This window comes from Rana temporaria, chromosome 1, assembly GCF_905171775.1.
Source record: "Rana temporaria chromosome 1, aRanTem1.1, whole genome shotgun sequence".
NCBI classification, from domain to species: Eukaryota; Metazoa; Chordata; class Amphibia; order Anura; family Ranidae; genus Rana; species Rana temporaria.
Genome location: NC_053489.1, coordinates 277,780,257 through 277,791,922, shown reverse-complemented (window position 1 = coordinate 277,791,922; position 11,666 = coordinate 277,780,257). Strand labels below are relative to the sequence as shown.

At 47.4% G+C, this 11,666-nt stretch overlaps 1 protein-coding gene across 1 annotated transcript in view; it reads left to right on the top strand.

Moving 5' to 3' along the window:
- Window positions 1-7,039: 7,039 nt before the first annotated feature.
- The window catches only part of CEP78 (centrosomal protein 78), a 94,135-nt gene continuing 89,508 nt past the window's right edge, over window positions 7,040-11,666 (top strand). Inside the window, exon 1 of the mRNA XM_040355839.1 lies at window positions 7,040-7,199. The gene's annotated coding sequence lies outside the window, so the exon portion shown is untranslated. The remainder of the gene's footprint in view (window positions 7,200-11,666) is intronic.

Below are 11,666 nucleotides of genomic sequence, written 5' to 3'. Positions count from 1 at the left end.
ACGTTTGCTGTGTTTTTGCCCATAAGTACAGTCGCTCTTACTGCACGTTTGCTGTGTTTTTGGCCATAAACGCAATCGCTCTTACTGTATATGTGCTGTTTATTTGCCCATAAACACAGTTGCTCTTACTGCAGTGTATAAAGGGATATTGCGTGAGTGAGAACGTCGTTCGCAGTCGGTAGAAAACGTCGGGAAAAAAAACATGCAGTACGACGATACGAAACTTGATTTTTGGACTTTATGATCAGTGGATGAGTTTGTGGGTTAGATATGGGGAGAAAGCTAAGGCTTGACTGACATTAGGTTTTTTTTGCTAAATTTTGACTTGCAGAAATAATGGAGGCCTTCAGAGAACAGGAGTTCTTCACAGAATTTGTTCAAAGGGGGCCCCCGGATGGCAACCCCCCTTTTTTCTAGAATTTTTCTTTCCCCAAAAAATAATTTATTGAGCCAAGATCTGGCATTGTAATGGCCCCCCCCCCACCCCTAAAATAATCGACATATTGTTGCCACACAGCACATGCGCTTTGGGGGGCCAAGCCTGAATGGCCACAGGCTCACGGGCCACCACTGGAACATCAATGGCCTCATCACCAGGCACAAGTGTCATGTAGTTTGTTGAGGGTCTCTTTAGGAAATTGTACAATATGCAGCAGCAAAGTATGACATGGTTCAGATTCTACTTAACAAACCTACAGTCCTTGTCTTGTTTGCACCGCCTGTATACTGCTGTTCAAAGTATATAGGGCCAAAGGGTCTTGTCAGGGCCGATCCTCCCTATAGGCTCACTACGCAAAGCTGCAAAGGGCCCCCCAAATTACTAGAGGCCCCGCCTGGTGAGAAGTCATTTTCGCCCCCTCACCCCGCTTCTAAACTCGCTGGCTGAGTCATTTCAGAACACCCCCTCCCCATGCTTCTCAACTTTCTTTAATGTGACATGTCACTGTCGTCAGCGCCCCCTGCTTCTCATTTTTAATGTGCCATGTCATTTTGCTTAGGGCCCCAGGGAGGTCAGGATCGGCACTGGGTCTTGTAATGACCTGGGGGGAGTGGTGGCGGGAAAACTCATGCTATTTTTTTCAATGATTTTTATCCATATTGCAGGGACCAAACATTACATTAAAGCCGCAAGCAGTATTAAATTATTTTTTTCTGAGAGTAATCTCATGTTGTGCAGGGACATTTCTAAACACGTGCCACTACTATAGACACCCAGCAGGTACGATATTTAAAGGAATTTTTGATTTTTTTTCGCTTTAAGCATCATTAAAATCGCTGCTCCAGAAAAAACTACAGTTTTTAAAACTTTTTTTTCCATTGATACATGTTCCCTGGGGCAAGACCCGGGTCCCCCCCCCCCCCGAAAAACGGCACTTTGAACGCAAATTCCGGGCGTTCAGAAAAAAGCCAATAAACTCCAAAGCTCATTAACACTAAAAAACTAGCTCATTATGAAATACTTATCTTAGATTGAAGCTGTTGCAGCAGTCCCTATACACCACTGTGACTGGCGTTGCCAGGTTCGCGGGCTCCGGCTCTGTGATTGGCTGGAGCCGTGATGACGTCACTCCCATGCCGGAGCCATTGGTCATGGCACAGGTCCTTTAGAAACGGCACGATCGAGTGGTTTCTTCAGTGTGCATGCGCCAATGACGTTGGCGCAAGCATATATGGTAAATATTTCCTAAACCGTACAGGTTTAGGAGATATTTACAGTACCTACAGGTAAGCCTTATTATAGGCTTACCTGTAGGTACAAGTGGTGTTTAGCGGTGCACTGGCACGAGTTCAGAAGATCCACACATCACCCTGTTGTCTGACCATCCATTCATCCATTTTTCCAGACATAATGAAAAAGTTACTTGCTTTACCTTGCGGTATTTTATTGCAGGATTAACTTGGGTAGAGTTGGAAAGAATATAATGACATGGGATGCCCTTACATCTTGGCACATTGGTAGTTTAAATTCTGAAGATAAGGCACATAAAAGACCCACAGTCTATTGTGCTGCGTCACTGCAGACTATCGCTCCTTGACTGCTGCATTGACTCCTGTAGAATATTACTTAAATATTCCTGAGTAAAGCCTTGGCTATAAACGGTTCCTGAGTTTCCCGTTTTCCTGTGAAGAGTCACTCTGAATAACTCTTCAGCACATGAACAGTTACTCAAATGCTGGAACTGCGTCAGAGATGTCGCCACACACCTCCCCCCGACCACCCAGTACCTTAACAGCATATGGCAACTGGTGGACTACTAGTCCCAGATAGTCCCAATACTGCAGAAGCTGAGTTCCCCGACCACAGCCATCCACACTAAAGTAATAAATTCGTCCGGTTCCATCACTTGCTTTAGTGTACCTACTGACCTTCTCCATGTTCCCTGGGCCATAGAAGAAACGTGATTTAACCGCACAGTCCAGCAGTAACAGTTCCAATACTCCTTTTTCTTTATCCTGAATTCCTCCTCCGCGGTGTTGAAGAAGAATGGTCCTCCGCCGGGACCCTTTCCTCAGCACCTGGTAGGCCCCATGCCCCAAGCAGTGGACACTACTGCTCCATCTTCTTCCCTCTCAATAACTCCTCCCATTGGCATGTTACCTCAGCTTATATAGCAGGCCCGCCCCCCTGACAATCCTAGTTGGGGATTGGTCAGAGCTCCTATACAAACTGCCTGTCACTCAGAACCTCAAGTCCAACCCCTTTTCCAGAACTTACTGACTGAACCAGGGGAGGCGTCTCTGAGTCTGAGCACAAGTGGCCATACCCACTGCTGCACTAAAACACTTCCAGTCCCAGATCAAAACAAACAGGCCTAGCATAATGCACAGGCCTGTCTAAATTTGCCAGAACCTGAGATACAAAAACCCCATTTTAGCACCTACCAAAAGGTAGTGGGTGCTACAGGTGTAACAGGGTTTACAACCACTTTAAGTTAATCACAGCATCCCCAATTGGACAACGCCAGCACACATATCAACTTAAGTTGCATCAATTCCGGGCATCCCATTTGTCCATTTTCAGGTTCCCCTCAGCCTGGCCTCAGTGACCCCAGTGGCTTTGCTAACCCAGTTGTGGTGGCCCTCTCCATCCATCTGGGCTTCCTTGGAGGGGGCAAGACACTTTCATGTGGTTTTACTCTTCCGGCTTGTTGCATGGAGGCACTCAATACAGCCTGATCCCTGAAGAGGGATTCAAAACTAAAAGACGGCACATGAGAAGAGGAGAGACGTTTTCCAGTGGGAACATGCACACAGATAATCAGTGCAATGATTATCAGTGCAGCCCCATTAGTGATGCCTGCTAGTGCCCACCAGTGCTACCTTTCAGTGCCCATCAGTGATGCCTTTCAGTGCCTATCATTGTCCATCAGTGCTGCCTATCAGTGCCCATAAGTGCCACCTATCAGTGCTGCATATTAGTGTCACCTATTAGTGCCCATCAGTCCAGCCACATCAGTGAAGGAGAAAAATTACTTATTTACAACATTTTATAACAGAAACTAGAAAAAAAAATTTCTGGGCCAGATTCTCAGAAGAGTTACGACGGTGTATCTCAGGAAACACCGTTGTATCTCTGTTTTTGGCCCCGGGTATCTATGCGAGTGATTCCTAGAATAATTTTTGCATAGATACGGCCTAGATCCGACAGGCGTAAGTCACTTACACCGTCAGATCTTAGATGTAATTCGACGCTGGCCGCTACGTGGCGTTTACGTTCAGTTCTCATTTGACTATGCAAATGAGCCTGATACGCCGATTCCCGAACGATTTTGCGCCGCCTCGTCGTCGTTTACGTTGTTTCCGTAAGCATAAGGTTACTCCTGCTATATGAGGGGTAACCTTACGCCAGTCCGCCGTATGCCATGTTAAGTATGGCGTCGGGTCAGTGTCGTCTTTTTCCGTCGGTTACGTCGTTTTACTAAGTCGTCCACGAACACGACTTTACGTCAATGACGCTCACGTCGGCGTCATTGACGTTTTCCGTCGTGAGCTGGAGCATGCGCACTGGGCTATTTTTCCGCCCGGCGCATGCGCAGTTCGATCGGCGCGGGGCGCGCTTAATTTGAATACAAGCCGCCCCCTTTGAATTACGCGGCCATACGCCGGGCCATTTACACTACGCCGCCGCAAATTACGGAGCAAGTGCTTGGAGAATACGGTACTTGCTCCAGTAAGTTGCGGTGGCGTGGTGTAAATGGCTTACACTACGCCAACGCCGATTCTTTGAGAACCTGGCCCTCTATCTTTTTTTTGTTTGTTTAGCAAAAAATAAAATACCACCAAAAGAAAGCTCTATTTGTCTAAAAAATAAATGATAACAATTTTGTTTGGGTACAGTGTTGCATGACCTTGCAATTGTCAAAGTGTGACAGTGCTGAGGGCCAGTTCATAATTCAGAATGGCACGGCTGGGCAGATCAACGTATATACGTTGCCTTTAAGACGCAACATTGTGGGCGCACGCAGGACAGCGGGGGCACACGTGTGCCACGAGCTCCGTGACTCCGACCACGGGTCCCGCAAACTCGATGTCTGAGGGGATACCTGTGATCGTCTCACGGAGAGGAAGAATGGGGAAATGCTCATGTAAACAAGCATCTCCCCATTCCTCTTAGTGACAGGACACTGACCACAGTTCCCTGTAATCGGGAGCAGTTGATCAGTGTCGTGTCACACACAGCCAATCCCCCCTACAGTTAGAAGCACTCCCCAGGACACACTTAACCCCTTCAGCGCCTCCTACTGGTTAACCCCTTCGCTGCCAGTGTAATTTTTACAGTAATCGGTGCATTTTTATAGCACTGATCGCTGTATCAATGACAATGGTCCCAAAATGGTGTGAAAAGTATCCGATGTGTCCGCCATAATGTCGCAGTCACGATAAAAATCGCTGATCGCCGCCATTACTAGTAAAAGAAAAAAAAATTATAAAAATGTCATAAAACTATCCCCCATTTTGTAGACGCTATAACTTTTACGCAAACCAATCAATAAACGCTTATTGCGATTTTTTTTTACCAAAAATATGTAGAAGAATACATTTTTATATCTTTGGGGGATATTTATTATAGCAAAAAGTTTAAAATATAGCTTTTTTTTTCAAAATTGTTGCTTTTTTTTGTTTATAGTGCAAAAAATAAAAACCACAGAGGTGATCAAATACCACCAAAAGAAAGCTCTATTTGTGGGGAAAAAAGGACGTCAATTTTGTTTGGGAGCCACGTCGCACGACCGCGCTATTGTCAGTTAAATTGACGCAGTTGCCGAATCGCAATAAGTGCTCTGGTCTTTGGCCAGCCAAATGGTCCGGGGCTTAAGTGGTTAAATATTTTACCCATCTTGTTTTTACTTTGGATAGTAAAACATATATTTTTTTCTACCAGTAAATACTTTATACATTTCCTGTTTCTTGTCTGGTAAAAAGCCTAGGCTTATGACATCATACACAGTTCTTTCTCCTCAGAGTCTTCCAGGATGGGAGGGGGTGCGCCATAAGAGGGCCAATAAGAGCTGCAGAGCTGGAGGTGTGCCTCTGTGTAAATCCAAGAAGTGAACAGGCAGCAGCTTCAGCTGCCCACATATAAAATAGTTGCAGCCAGACTTAGTGGAGGGAGATTTCTGCAGCATATTTGGCAAGTACAAAATCACAGTATATAATAAAATAATATGCAAAGTGCTTGGAGGGAAGCTTCACAATGGCAAAGATGTTTTTATTACAAATGATGTGAGCAGATTGAAGTTATATAAGAACGTGTGCGTTCCAGTGCGTTTTTAATTCGTTTTACTGTGTTCCAGTACAGGAAGAATGCAACATGTTCTACTTTTTCTTTCTGGAACTGGGATGCAGTGAAACTGCAAGCACTGGTGTGAACTATGCCATTGAAAACCATATTACCTACTTTGTATGTGGTTTTGATGCCAAAAAAAAAAATGCACTGGATTGCATGTGGTGTGAACTGGCCCTGAAAGCTGAAAATGAGCCAAGGGCAAAAACAGGGTGAAAGTGCCCAGTAAGGATGAGCTCCGGCGTGTTTGCATAGAACACGTGCAGAGCCCGCCAGGAAGTGTGCACGGCGCTGCGCTAATTACAGCCAGGCAGACATTTTCCGATCTCTGCAGCCGAGCATCGGACAATGTCTCCCCTGGCTGTGATTAGCGCAGCGCTGGTGCCGACTTCCTGGCGGGCTCTGCGCGTGTTCTATGCGAACACGCCGGAGCTCATCCTTAGGCTGCATTCACACCTAAGCGACAAAACGCCCGACGCGGGATGCTTCTGCCGCTAGAGGGGAGAATTCCCATTGCTGTCTATGGAGATGGTTCACATCTCATAGACGCGCAACGCCTGTCGCCTGAAAAAAAGTCCCGGACCCTTTTTTTCACGCGACAGACGCGTTTTCCCATAGACAGCAATGGGAATACTTTTAGGGAAAAAAAAAAATTGAAACATTTGTACTCGCGGCAAATCTGCCGCTACACGCGAACGTGGCTGTCGCTTAGGTGTGAATGCAGCCTTAGTGCCCAGTAGGCAAGTCATTAATTCATTTTTTTATGGATCCAATCATCCGTTTATAGCCACTGCGTTTGGAAAACAAAAAACAAAGCACAGTTGCGTCGCAGCCTGCGGTTTTTTCTGCAATTGCGCGTAGACGCCTCTGTCTGTACAGCCCGGCAGGTGCAGCTAGGCGCATACCAATGCAATATGGATGTAAATGCGTATGCACGCACACATCTAAACGCATCGGATGTAAGCGCGTAGAAACGCATTTATTATTTCTGTGTGCACGACTAATTCCTGTGTGAATGAAACCCAAGAGTGCAAGCCAGCTTCTTTGGCTGTGCACACTGCACTTGTGAAGGAAGGGATCTCCGAGTGATGCCGTGCCTGCTCTTTTTTCTCACAGGATACAAGACAAGCCGCCATAGCAGGACACACAGCGCTATGCACAAACGACGCCTGCTACAAGGGGGAGTGGTCCGAAGCGGGGCGGGGCAAGGGTCACCGGTGTGAGGAAGGGGAAGACGGGTCAGAGGGAGGCGGGGTCACAGAGGAGAGGGCGGGCTTCCGTAGGCGGTTGGAAACCAAGGGAACGCAATGCTATGGAGGAAGCGGGAGGAGGTGTAGAGCTGGGATCCGATGTGTGCAGATGGTGACAGAGCCAGCCTTGTATACTAAGCTTTGTTCTCCACTAATACGGCACTGTAAGTATACAGCTCCCCCACTCTATGCATTCTGCACCTCTACACACTCAGGCTTCTTCCAGTCCTGCACCCCAGGCTTGTTTACATCAGTCTCTTCCTTGTTACTACTGTTCTTTCCAATCTTTTCCTGCATTATGGTTCCCAGGTCACCAATCTGCATGGTTACCTATGTCCTCACCCACAACATTTCATATCCCTGATATGTGCCTGCAGTACCATGTACTTGTATTAGAAGTATTCTATTTTCCTTGTGTGATATACCTGATGATCCTGCCAGTCACCCTGCTTTCTGATTTCAAACTGACCACACTAGGCCACTGTTGCCAACCCCCCACCTGAAATTTACTGACGGACGCCCACAAATTTACAAACCACATAATTTTTTTAGTGGCAAAAATCATAAAACTTACTAACAGAGCTTAAATAATGTACAGAAAATTTCTGTTTTTAGTGTAAAACTATGCAAATATCAATATTTAACCTACAAACATGTAGCTCGTGCGATTAGCAATGTGTTTAAAGTATAACAATAGGCAAAAAAACATATTTCTTCATTTATATGAAGGTCAGGTTAATGACCCAACACAGTCTGCAGGGTTCCCCTTCTGCAGTGCAAGGAGGAACTCTGATGTAAAAGAGATCTCTGAGGACTCTGATGTAAAGAAGAACTCTGATGTAAAGAAGAACTCTGATGTAAAAGGGAACTCTGAGGACTCTGATGTAAGGGGGAATGCTGCAGACTATGGTGTAGGGAAACTCTGATGTAATTGGGTCTCTGGTCACCCGAGCCCTCCTACCCTCTTACATAAGAGTCCACAGAACTCTTATTTGTATTACAGTCCATAGAGTTCCCCTTTTACACCAGTCTCTGCAAGGTTCCCCCTTACACTGACAATTCAGATTTTGACGTGCAGGGGAACTCTGAGGATTTAAAGGGCAACACTGAGAACTGTGATGGGGGACTCTAGAGACCACAGACCAGCTTCTGCAAACATTCCCAATAGCAACGCTCCTCTCTCTGCGTTCCCCCATTCCCAATAGCAACGCTCCTCTCTCTGCGTTCCCCCATTCCCAATAGCAACGCTCCTCTCTCTGCGTTCCCCCATTCCCAATAGCAACGCTCCTCTCTCTGCGTTCCCCCATTCCCAATAGCAACGCTCCTCTCTCTGCGTTCCCCCATTCCCAATAGCAACGCTCCTCTCTCTGCGTTCCCCCATTCCCAATAGCAACGCTCCTCTCTCTGCGTTCCCCCATTCCCAATAGCAACGCTCCTCTCTCTGCGTTCCCCCATTCCCAACGCTCCTCTCTCTGCGTTCCCCCATTCCCAACGCTCCTCTCTCTGCGTTCCCCCATTCCCAACGCTCCTCTCTCTGCGTTCCCCCATTCCCAACGCTCCTCTCTCTGCGTTCCCCCATTCCCAACGCTCCTCTCTCTGCGTTCCCCCATTCCCAACGCTCCTCTCTCTGCGTTCCCCCATTCCCAACGCTCCTCTCTCTGCGTTCCCCCATTCCCAACGCTCCTCTCTCTGCGTTCCCCCATTCCCAATAGCAACGCTCCTCTCTCTGCGTTCCCCCATTCCCAATAGCAACGCTCCTCTCTCTGCGTTCCCCCATTCCCAACGCTCCTCTCTCTGCGTTCCCCCATTCCCAATAGCAACGCTCCTCTCTCTGCATTCCCCCATTCCCAATAGCAACGCTCCTCTCTCTGCGTTCCCCCATTCCCAATAGCAACGCTCCTCTCTCTGCGTTCCCCCATTCCCAACGCTCCTCTCTCTGCGTTCCCCCATTCCCAACGCTCCTCTCTCTGTGTTCCCCCATTCCCAACGCTCCTCTCTCTGCGTTCCCCCATTCCCAACGCTCCTCTCTCTGCGTTCCCCCATTCCCAACGCTCCTCTCTCTGCGTTCCCCCCTTCCCAACGCTCCTCTCTCTGCGTTCCCCCATTCCCAACGCTCCTCTCTCTGCGTTCCCCCATTCCCAACGCTCCTCTCTCTGCGTTCCCCCATTCCCAACGCTCCTCTCTCTGCGTTCCCCCATTCCCAACGCTCCTCTCTCTGCGTTCCCCCATTCCCAATAGCAACGCTCCTCTCTCTGCATTCCCCCATTCCCAATAGCAACGCTCCTCTCTCTGCGTTCCCCCATTCCCAATAGCAACGCTCCTCTCTCTGCGTTCCCACATTCCCAATAGCAACGCTCCTCTCTCCCCGTTCCCAATGCTCCATGTCTCCTATAAGTGGCCCACTATACTCCTGCTTCTTATTTCACTGCCCCCCTCTGCTCAGTGTCTCCTATCATGCTGTGCTCTGAACCTCTTGTCATTGCCCAACTCTGCTTTTTATCTCTTTTTCAATGGCCTGCATGCTTTCCATCTCTTGTCACTGGCCATCCCTGCACCATGTCTCATATCAGTGCCCTGTTGGTACAGTTACTATTGCCCAGTGCCAGTTACCAGTACTGACAGAATGCATGCACTGACCTCCCGCAGCACTCCCGGATCCCGCATGACTCACGGGACATGTATTGCTAAGAAGAATGCACGGCTCCCTTTAATGTAGTTCAACAAAGACGTCGCCAACGGCTTCCCTCCCCCTCTTCGATGTCTGATGGCCAGATGGCTTTGGAACAGCGCATGCCCACTTCTGAAGCCAACCTGAGAGTAGTGGCTGTCCGTAGCGGACATTTACGGACAGTGTAAAAATCGAAAGATTTTTACAAACTGTCTGTAAATTTACAGACAGTTGGCAACACTGCGCTAGGCATGAGAGAGAGGCATAACTAGAACCTTCAGGGCCCCCCGGTGCAAGAAACCATAAAGGGCCTCCCTGACCCCCGAGCCGGGGCCTTTCCCTCTGAGCCCGGTGGCAGGACGCCAGTGCCCGGTCGCAAGTGCACTTGTGACATTGGTAGTTCCACCACGTGTGTTTAGTAGTTTATTTGTTATCCCTTTTGTCTTTTTTTTTCCTACAATTTTTTTAGGAGCCTTTTAGGGGGGCTTTGGTGAAATATCAGGGGTCTAACCAGACCTTTGATGTTTTACCTTTGAGATGAAAAAAGGAGATTGAGGACACAGCCCTCAATTTCCATCTCTGCAGCCTCAGCTGTACATAATGAATGGACAGGGATAGCTCTGTACAAATTTTCCTGTTCATTTATAAACTGAAGCATAGTAAACACAGTTTACAATGCTTCACTTCTGAATGGACAGAGTCAGAGATCTGTATTCATTCAGGCAAGGAAGGGGCAGGTAAATGACATAATTATTGGCCCCTTCTTTGCTCTTTATCCTGACAATCTCCTGCAGCATCCAGCGGAAGAGAAGAGGAGGAAGCTGGCAAAGCTGTGGGGAGAGGAGGGGGGCCTGAGGGCAGTAGAAGTCAAACCTGGAGGGGGGGGCAGTGGGTGGCATATACAGGAACTGATCCCCTCCATTTTCCTCCTGCAGCCACTGAATGCCTGCAAGAGGGAGAGGAGGAGAAGCAGACTTTTAGCAGCTGCGGGATGAAAATGGAGGGGGATCAGTTCCTCTATATGCCGCCCCCCACCAATCCAGGTGTACATGGGAGCCTCACGGCCCCCCTGGAGCATGGGGCCAGGTTGCAGTTGTGACCCCTGTAGTTGCACCCATGGCATAAGCTACATCTATCCCAGTCTGGTCAGTTTTCTGGCTGTGCTGGGAGCACATTCTGCCTGTCCTTCAGTGTTCAGGCTTGTGCTAAAATCTTTCCCCCTTGCAAGCCATTTACTGGTTCGGTCAGTGTACTGCTGTTTCTCCACACCTAGCTCTTTAGGCTGCTTTCACACCCCTCTGTTAAAAAGGGCATATGCTTTTTTGATGTGTTTCCAGTGTGTTTTTTGGCTGCCTGACCCCCAGCATGCACCTGGGAAATTATTTTTCTTCTTCCTTTAACTACTTGACCTTCAGAAGGTTTTATTCCCTTCATGACCAGGGCATTTTTTGCTATTCAGCACTGTGCTACTTTAACTGCCAATTGATTGGCCATGCAACACTGTGTGCAAATTACATTTATATACATCAATATTTCTTTTGGTGGTATTTGATCATCACTGGGTTTAAAAAATACTAAAAACAAACAAAAAAAACAACGATATTTTCTACTCTCTGTTATAAAACATATCCAATAAAATCAAATTTCTTCATAAAAATGTTTTCTATTACATATGTTTGGTAAAAACCAAATTGTGGTTTGGGGACACTAGTATAGTTCTGATGTGATCAAGATACTGATCCGTTCAGACACTATACTACTAATGGCGGTGATCAGTGATTTATAGTGTAGCGGAGAATCTGGTGCTAACAGACACTGGCTGGGAGGGTCACTAACTAACTGACACTGACTTCGCTAGTGACGCTAACACAGTGATAATACTGTACACTGTACATTTTACTAATGACACTGTCAAAGGGGTTAACATCTAGGGGTAATCAAGGGATTAACTGTGTACCTAACA